This window comes from Orbicella franksi, chromosome 1 (genome assembly GCF_964199315.1).
Source record: "Orbicella franksi chromosome 1, jaOrbFran1.1, whole genome shotgun sequence".
NCBI classification, from domain to species: Eukaryota; Metazoa; Cnidaria; class Anthozoa; order Scleractinia; family Merulinidae; genus Orbicella; species Orbicella franksi.
This window is the reverse complement of record NC_138145.1, coordinates 25,133,039-25,143,394: the sequence shown is the minus strand read 5'-3', so window position 1 is coordinate 25,143,394 and position 10,356 is coordinate 25,133,039.

The window sequence follows — 10,356 nt, the reverse complement described above, 5'->3', positions numbered from 1 at the left end:
AGGCCATCTTTTCCACCGTATGATTGCGTAAGCTATTGCTGTTCAGTTTGGCAAATGTTCGTTGCTAAATTTCCTAATACTGAAGTAACTAAGGGTTAGGATATTTAAGAGACGGTACAGCAACCGTCGTAACAATTGACAAGATGACTTTTCTGTCAGTGATCCAGGCATACTCCAAGTTTTCCAGCTAAGAGTCGAACTTATGCGACTGACCTGCTGGCTAACTAGTCAAGATGTTCTACCACTGAGCTACGAGAGGCTCGTGGGAGTTAAGGCCATTAAGAGCAGCTTCGTCTAAATATCAACTAGACTTGGAAATAGCGAAAAAATCGAATTTCTTCAAACTCGCCTAGAATGAAGCCCTACGGGCACTAGTTACAAAAATATTGTTTTAAGTTCGATAAATCAAAAATTATTTTTTTTCCGCAATTTTTTCGTTTCGATGCCCCAAATCGGCCAAAATCCATCGAAAATGAGCGGCATATTCAGAGGCTCGTAAACTCAAAATCTTCATTACAAACTGATTGCACGTCGTATTTGTATTTCATTTCTTGTCTATTTAGAGCTAAATAGATCGTGATTTGATTAGAACAAAAATATTTGATGAATTTTCTAAATTAACGACCCAAGACAGTTTTACAAAAGGTCTACATTTAGCCTATTTTCAAATGCTAAAAAGGCTTTCTGGTACACGGCTTTTCCCAAAACGCCTAGTTTGGTCTGAAAGAGCATTGTTTCTTCTTCAAATTAGTGAAATAAAATTTTTGGGTAAATAAAATAACGAGCGATGAGATAGCGAACTAAATGCAGCACTTCTTCCTGAAAACGTGACCGTTGACCCAAGTGTAACGAAACTGATTTCTGCAAGAAAACCCGGAAGAAAAGCAAACGCTTCGTTATTTTGAAACAATTTCTAAGGATATCTCTCCGAAACCATGATTGCAAGAAACTATTTCCAGATATGAAATCTTACAGGGTGAAGGAAGGAGCTAAAGGGCGCATTTCAACACAATAACTTTGTTTGCTGAGAATTGAATTGAAGTTAATTCCAGTGAAATTTGCAAACTTGAAGTACGTTAGCCGATACTTACCTGATTATTTATATTTATAGAAGAGTCGTCTTCTTGGATTAACCTTCAAAAGAAGCTGGACCCAGATTTGGAAACCTCTAAAAGAGGAAATGCTTGTTTAATGTTCCGTGACCTGCCCGCTGCTATAAATTCCATGCACATGCCAACCGCATGTTTGTCGTAAAACCAACTGAACTCCACTGACAGTTTCCATGGGCAACTCCAAAATAAACAATCGATCCCAAAAATGTTAAGTGAAATTGGCTGTCTTCATGAACAGTTAGAAGCTAGAGTCAAGTTCCATTACCTTTTAAAAGTGCTTGATTTTACTTTGTTCACTCAGTAGTTACTGTCACGTTCGAATACTGCGTAGTATCGGTCACGCCAAAACACTGCAGACCGTGCAGACTGAGTAAGTTTCCCATACAAAGTCTCGTACGCGTTTGTCTATTCAATCAAAAGTCAAATACTGCGCTTGTGCAGCCTGTGGATAAATGACAAACTTTCAGACATATTTAACACTATTTTGTAACTAAACCCAAAAAAAGGAGTCACAGTGAAAAGCCCAAAGAAGTGTCTGCAGTCTGTACGGTCTGCACTGTTTTGGCGTGACCGATTTGCGGTATTCGAACGTGAGAGTAGTGAACAAAGTCGACGCAAACAAATAAAATCAAGCACTTTTTAAAGGTAATGGAACTTGACTCTAGCTTCTAACTGTTCATGAAGACATGCGGTTGGCATGCGGTTGGCAGGACACGGAACATTAAACATTTCTTCTTTTAGAGGTTTCCAAATCTGGGTCCAGCTTCTAACATACTTCAAGGAGGGTTCCCAATAGGTTTAGCGGGATGCGGGATTTGGCTTTTTTTCGCCGTGATATTTGGGATTTGAGCTGAAAACAGGGGCGGGAAGCGGAAATTACAATTACTAGCGGGAGCGGGATTTCGTGTTTTTGTGGGGTTGGGACGCGGGATTTGCAAGGGGAACTGCGCGGGATACAGGATTTCAATTCTTACGTGACTTCAGAAATTGTTATTGACCAGCGCAAAACCACAAGCTGGCAGAAACGAACCATATAGCTGTGTCAGGTTTCGAGTAATGAATAGCAACCGCTCTCACCCTGCAAGCAGAGCCTTTTCTTATGGTACATATTCAAAAAAGCGATAAAAGAGGCTCTGCTCGCAGGGTGAACCGCTCTGTACCCTGTCAGGTTCTGTCAAATTTATCGTCCATTTCCGACATTTTCGATGCTTGCGTCTGTAACCTTGACCTCCCGATCCTTTCTAGTTTTTCTAGTCTCTCGACCTTTTCCAAAGCGCTTGGCTTGTTTTGGCCAGGATGACCAAACCGAATGGCGGTGATAGTGATTTAACGAACGAAGTATGCGACATTACGAATTGCGTCATCATATACTAGACCATATTACGAAGAGGATGTGCGAACAGGGATGCCTTCATTCGGAAAGAAAAGTTCTGAGCCCTGATTTCAAGTAAAGCGAAGACGCTGAAAGCTTTGAAAGAAACTGTCAAGTGTGTTTCCGGCCGTCTCTTGAATATGGGAATGAACAATCTTTTTCTCTCACTGATACGTGGACAAAAGGAAACAAGATAGTAAACCGTTTACAGAAAGAAACGTTATAATCATTTGTGCTTACTTATCTGCTACCCATTGAATTCTTTTGCGATCTTTTATGCAATATCTTGTTTTAAAAAGTTTGTGTCATTAATTAAATTAATTATTAATTTAAAAATTAATAATTAACGCAGAAACGTCCTTGAAAATTAGGCGGGATCGGGATTTCCAGGCAAAAAAGGGCGGGATGGCGGGATTAACAAGAAAAAATGGGCGGGAAAGCGGGATCTGAAAACCCTATTGTGGACCCTCTTCAAGTTTGCAAATTTCACTGGAATTGACTTCAACTCAATTCTCAGCAAAATGCGTCCTTTAGCTCCTTCTTTGACCCTGTAAGATTTCATATCTGGAAATAGTTTCTTGCAATCATGGTTTCGGAGAGATATCCTTAGAAATTGTTTCAAAATAACGAAGCGTTTGCTTTTCTTCCGGGTTTTCTTGCAGTAATCAGTTTCGTTACACTTGGGTCAACGGTCACGTTTTCAGGAAGAAGTGCTGCATTTAGTTCGCTATCCCAGCGCTCGCTATTTTATTTACCCAAAAATTTTATTTCACTAATTTGAAGAAGAAACAATGCTCTTTCAGACCAAACTAGGCGTTTTGGGAAAAGCCGTGTACCAGAACGCCTTTTCAGCATTTGAAAATAGGCTAAATGTAGACCTCTTGTAAAACTGTCTTGGGTCGTTAATTTAGAAAATTCATCAAATATTTTTGTTCTAATCAAATCACGATCTATTTAGCTCTAAATAGACAAGAAATGAAATACAAATACGACGTGCAATCAGTTTGTAATGAAGATTTTTACTTTTGAGTTTACGAGCCTCTGAATATGCCGCTCATTTTCGATGGATTTTGGCCGATTTGGGGCATCGAAACGAAAAAATTGCGGAAAAAAAATAATTTTTGATTTATCGAACTTAAAACAATATTTTTGTGACTAGTGCCCGTAGGGCTTCATTCTAGGTGAGTTTGAAGAAATTCGATTTTTTTCGCTATTTCCAAGTCTAGTTGGTATTTAGGCGAAGCTGCTCTTAAACTTGTTTCATGGGACAAACATGCCGCATACTGCTAAGGGTGCAATGTCGATAAGTGACGTAATTTGCAATGATAGAAATAAGATTGTGGATTTCTAGGGGCAAGCACATAGCATATGGGTATATATTTGAGATTCCTTTTGATAGGCTCAATATTTCCCACAAACAAGTCATGTAAGAGATACTTGTAAGCGATTTCTTAGTGAACAAAAACATGTGTTTCAAGAGATTTTTTTTAAGCGATTTCTTGGTAAAAAAAAAAACAAAGACATCATGAGCTTCCACTGTCGCTGTTTTGAAAGCTTTAGCCGTCTTAAATTAGGGTAAGAGTGAACTTAATTAATTTCATTGTATTCTAGTAGCTTGCATGGTGTAAAAGTCTTCTGTGTAAGTGCTTAATTTTAGAAGAAACAAAAATTGACAGTCAAAATAAAGCTCTCACTGACATTGTTTTGACTGAAACGTTTACCCTGGGACAAAAGGAACTGAATTAAGTGCATTTGAGCTTTCCATGACATGAATATGAAATGTCAGAATAAAGTGACTCAGCTAAGACGTAAACAACTGGAAACACTGAAAAACTAAAACCAATACTGTCAATTCTGCTGGCTACTTTCGATGAAAAAATGTTAAAAGCCATAAGTAAGGCAACAAATAAAACACGGCATTAAACGTAATCAGTAGTAGCTAATAGTGCATGGCAGTCGAGAAGTCAAATTCAGTTCCCATATATATTACTCTCGGAGTTTTGTTGATTCTTGTTTTCTTATGTGATCGATTGTGTAGATTTCCAGGCTAAAGTCCGTGATGTCTAAGATCTTTATGAAAACTCATACTGATGTGCAAAAAATTGGTACTTCCCGAAATTATTGAAGCTCCATCAGCCGTTGAGAATGCCTAACAATGCAGCTCTAATCTAAAAATATTCTAGCGCTCTTCAAATCAAACCCAGGGTTTCGTTGAGGAATAAGGCCGGGTCTGTTGTGCGACTTTAATAGGCAAATACAGAAAACCACAACAGTTCCTGATTGCTTATTTTGCCTGAAGAAAATTCTCACACTTTTTTTCAACGAAGTTGTTTAATGGCATATTACGCAATTGGGAATCCTTGACATAAGGCCAGATTACAACCATCATTTTGATGCTAGCGGGACTTCAAACGCGCTGTTTGACGAGTTAGCTGAAAGGCCTCTGATGAGTCTCTTGGCAGGGTTGAAACATACGTATGCAAGGCTAGCGATTGTAAAATTCTCACACTTTTTAATTTTCAAGAAGAGTTTGGTTGTTCAAATAAAAGACGCAAGATTTGAAACTGAAATTTGCAACTTACTAATTGTTCACTAGTCAGTATCGTCATCTTTAGAATGAAATGCCGAAGAAGAAGAACTAAAGCTTTCAAGTCTACCAATCTAACAAAGTTTGTTTGATTCATGGTGCAGTGTCTATACTGCAAGGAAAAGAAATTGTTTCCATTGCTAGTTTTCAACAAGATTTGCTTACCTTTTCAATGGTATTTTTCAACTGATGTAACATCCAAGTAGCACTAGAACGAGTGCCCGTACTCAGTTAATGATCGTCGAGACAATGTAATGTTGTCAACTTTTCTCGTACTAAAAGAGGTATGGAACGGCTGATTAAAGATTTATCGCGCCCCGGAGCCCCTCATGAATAAATTTATCAGCCACCAAAATGTTGGAAGAGGTGTCGCTTGATGTACTTCATTAGTATTCATCGTTTAGTCCATCGTTTATATGTGTCCCACAGTTTTTGAAACAACATAATTTATCCGAGCCATTGCAGCTTTAGCAGGAAATTTCACAACGCTAATGAGGAGGCCTGGCCTGCTAACGTATTCTATTCATCAACACTATACCAGATCTTTTGGAATTAAATTTACATAGAAAGCTTGAAAGAACGAATTATGGAAGATTCTACGACTGAAAACAGCTAGCCAGCTTCCTAGCTAATTGTAGCTAAGTGCATCGACCACTATAAATATTCAACACTGCTTTAACATTTTTAACAGTTTTTTGTAACATTTGCCTGTGCCATTCTCTTAACGCTAACTAAACATGATAAAGAGAAAACATTTCTTGGCATTACAATAATGGAAAAAATGGCGTGTTAGACACCTATCGAAGCCATACACTAGGCAATGTAAATCAAACAGCATTATCTCAGCTGTTTGAGCCTGAAGAAGTATCTCCTTACTATGTTTACCGGTATTTCACGTACTGGGTGTTGATCAATTGAATCAAAGTTATGTCACACAGTTAGCATATTTACAAGCTGTGTTCCCAAGTGTAGCGCGCTGCCTACTCAGGTTGCCTTGTGCGCGCGGTCAACATAATTGTAACAGTTGAAACTCTGCTTTAATTGTACTAATGCTCGTCCACATTATAGCGACGTTTTCTGGTCAAATATGGCCGAGATTTGAAACTCTTGCAGGACTTAGTCTTCAATGGTGCAAGTCTGTGCAAAACGCTTATCCTTCGGAGGTATGGTTTTCGAAATATGACGGTCACAAACCTTCCTTAGCAGCAAATTCATGACCCTGAAGACATGAGTAATCATTGTAGTTTTAAACACAACTTAAGAAGTTGTGAAATTAAAGCCTGAAAACAAAATTCAGGCTTGAACCAGCTGGCACTTAAGAAGGACGCCCCTTAAACCTAAACCAAAGCAGTTATAAGAGCTAGTGATAACAGAGGGTTTACAAGACCTCGAAGCAAATGCACATATACGTCACCGGCGCCAAGCTCGGGAAAATAACTCCTGACCTCGCGATTCAGAGTTAAACTTTTTAAAAATCTTATTGGTTCGATAAGTGACACGAGTTCCTTAAAATCAATTATTAACTGAGTTATAAATGTTGTTGTTTTCAAAAAACAAACAAGAGAAAACAAACAAAACTGCGTAAGGCAAAGCCAAAATACTTATGTCTTCCTTTAGACAGTAAATTGAAAACAATTGATTCCCTTATGACCCTTATCGTACAAAAATGCGCCATATGTCTCCGAAAGACAGATCGGCCCTGTTCTTGTGGTCATCGCACGCGAGTTCGCGTGGGTTGTTGTCCTGAATATAAAGTGCGAAGTAATATTTAAGCGCCCACAAAAATGGTCTGTGATACAAGCGCAGATCATTACGAGTACTTTTATGCCCCCTCCTGCCCCCGTCGGTCTTTAGTACTATAGCCCCACATATCACAGTTTCTAGCCAAAGTTGAGTTGTCATCAGGGAGACGTGTAAAAGAGTCACAAGCTTCAGGCTGAGTGTCAGACTCAGTAAAATACTCCACCACGTTAGCTCCCTTTTAGCATCATTGTTGGTTATGATGTGAAACACTCGGCCCGCCTTCTTTTTAAAACAGTAAAACCGGATCTGAGTGTAGCCCATGTCGTTTTTCAACTGATTGAAGCCATCTCGCAACAAGTACTGTTTATTGGAGCTGTGATTAGAAAGGATCTCTCTGTAAGAATCTGACTCCACAGCTGTATCTTGTGGAGAATTTAGATCTTTCATCAGGAAACGACTGATAAGTGTCCATCCACCTGAAAGAGAAAATAGTAAGGTAAAGCTTTAAAAGCAATCATTCTGGAGAAGCAGAGCAGTTGGCCTTCATTTTTACTATACTAGAAATACATGTTTTTACCTATTGTTTTGAGTTAAACACCTTTGCAGGGCATACATTTACAACAAAATAGAACAACGCGAGTTAAGAAGGCGATCACCCTTCAATCTTTTTGAGCATCAAATACGAGAGATAATAAAATCAAACTGCAATAGTGCAGTCGAACCTCCACTAACGGCCACTTTTCTGCAATTTTTAAAAAAATTTTTTTTTTTTTAAATTTTTTAAATTTTTTTAAACAATTTTTTTAAAATAATACTAGTCAGCAGCACTTCAGCAACAGATCTTGTCAACTTGCTTTATTTTCTCCGACCGGTTTCGTTTGATCATACAGACTTCATCAGGGAGTTTGAACAAGATGATTTAACGTTAAATCCGTGAGCCCCAAAATTAAACATTGTACATTCGCAGGATTTTAGTCATATCCTGCACGCAATTTTGTAGGTGTTTTTTGCTGTTCACACCCTAGTCGGAACGTGATTTGTACTCTAAAGAATAGGTATAAAATAAGTTCCTTTATGTATCTTGTTCAAACTCCCTGATGAAGTCTGTGTGATCAGACGAAACCGGTCGGAGAAAATAAAGCAAGTTGACAAGATCTGTTGCTGAAGTGCTGCTCACTAGTATTATTTAAAAAAAAAAAAATTTTTTTTTTTTTAAAAATTTTAAAAAAATTTAAAAAAAAAAAATTAAAAAAATTGTTTAAAAAAAAAAATTTTAAAAAAATTGTTTAAAAAAAAAAAAATTAAAAAAAACTCTCTACGTACAACAGCCAGTTTGTTTTGTCCCAGCAAACAGTCCATAAATTTATTCTAATTTTAACCTCTCTACAACGGCCACCTCTCCTCAACAGCAACGACCACTAAAACTCGTCCAAACTGTCAGAATAACCTCTCAACAACGACCACTTTACTCTGTCCCCAAGGTGGCCGGCCCTACTGGAGAGGTTCAACCATAACTAAAGTGGGTGTGAAATACTTACTGACAAATAGAACTATAATCAAATTTTTAAACGTTGATCTTTTTTCCAATGTACCTTGATCAGTTGTCATGTCACAGAAAACTCTGAACGGGTCCCCGGAGGATGCTGGGTCGATCCAGTACTCACCATCTCCCGGAGCCTCACCGCTTATCAGAATATCTTTGCAGGAAAAGCCTGGAACCGAGGGTGTCGAACCTTTCTTTACAAAGGCTGCAAGGAACAATGATCAAAGAGCCACATATTAAAACGAGACAGTTCTACAGTCATTAATTCACCTAATCATACTGCAATGATCAAACACAAATCACACTCTAAGGGATACCCTGCCAGTGTTATTGGTGTCCAGTGTTATTGGTGTCCGTAGTCCTCATTAATTAGCGGCTCATATCGCCTGGTAACTGGTGTAATTTCCTTCATTTGCTGGTTATCAGGGCGTTGGACGCTGAATCGAGTAGTCTGGGTTCAAACCCTGGCCAGTTCATTACGTTGCGCTCTTGGGCAAGATATTCACTCTCACAATGCAACACCCCACTCCAACGAGTACCAGCGAATTTTTAAATAGGGGTAACCCTGTGCAGTGGTCTAGCGTCTCATCCGAGGGAAAATTGAACAGAGACAGGGATACGTTCCGGGGGAATGGAACACTTGGCCTGACGCAGTCTTAGTTCACCTTTCAGTTATCTTTCTTTTTAGCCGTCATTCAAGCAATTATGTATGTCGTGCATAGGTAGGTAAAAATATCAGTATAACGGTGTGAGTCAGTTAAAATATTGACCGTATATCCGTTTTAAGATCATCTGATTGGAAGTTAACCTCCCATCCAATCTGGTCCTTTGTCTAAAACAAAAAGCTGAATGGACAAACCTCGAACGTTGTTCTCCATATAAGTAGCAGCTGGGTTTTCCACAAAGTCTTTTTTCTTTTTTGTCTTTTGTTTCGTTCTTCATTTGACATTCTTTCTCGTTCCAGAGAAACGTCACATTTTGACATCTTTCCACTAAACTGCACTCAAAGAAGCAGCGAGCAAAATTGTCAGCGTGCACGCTTTTGAAGTCATGCCCAACTAAAGCAAAACCAAACTCTTCTCTGTTGTCCTTGCATCCACGCTTACTGTTTGGCTTGTACCCGGAGACGTCTTTGGGGTGGACCACGAAGCGGAGCAGGGCACACCAGAATACCGCTGTTTTGTATAACATCCTAACACCTGGAAGACAATAGTGAAGTCTTAAGCGATGAAAATGGAATGCGTTGCCTCCATCAGTAAATAGGACGCACGACAGATTAGTACACAGGCTCATTTTTAGCTCATTTTATTTATTTGTTTGTCAGAAAGGTCAGTTGAACCAGTGACTCCAATGTGATAACTTTAGTATCAGTCTTTTCGAAGGCAAAACTATGTGGAAGGGGAGCGAAGAGAGCGAAATGAAAAGACCTGATGGCCCTGATGCTCAGGTTATAAGCACGAGAATTGTAACCACTGCGATATAAGCAAGGACCTACCTTAGATATACCCTTAATACTCTCGCCTACACTTTATAATGGGTCACTGACACTACCTTGGCGGAACTAGGGGAGGGGCCCGGACCCTTATTTTGGGAAAAAAAAAAGAAAAATCACAGAAGGAAGAAAAGCAGGGAGGGCAAGCAAAACAACCCTTCCCCCCCCTCCCTCTCTCTCTCTCTCTCTCTCTCTCTCTCTCTCTCTCTCTCTCTCTCTCTCTCTCTCTCTCTCTCTCTCTCTCTCTCTCTCTCTCTCTCTCTCTCTCTCTCTCTCTCTTTCTCACTCTTAGCTTAAGGTCTGAATCCGCCACTGTTGAATTAAACAATTTCTACCAGTGTTGGGTCAGTTCTGAGTCACTGTGTGTTCGTGGGCCATCCTTTTCACCGTTTGATTGCATAACTGAGCTGTTGTCGTTTTGGAAATGATCGTTGCTAAATTTACTTTTATCGTGCTAACCTAAGAGTCAGTACTAACCTAAGAGTTAGCACATTGAGAGACTGTACA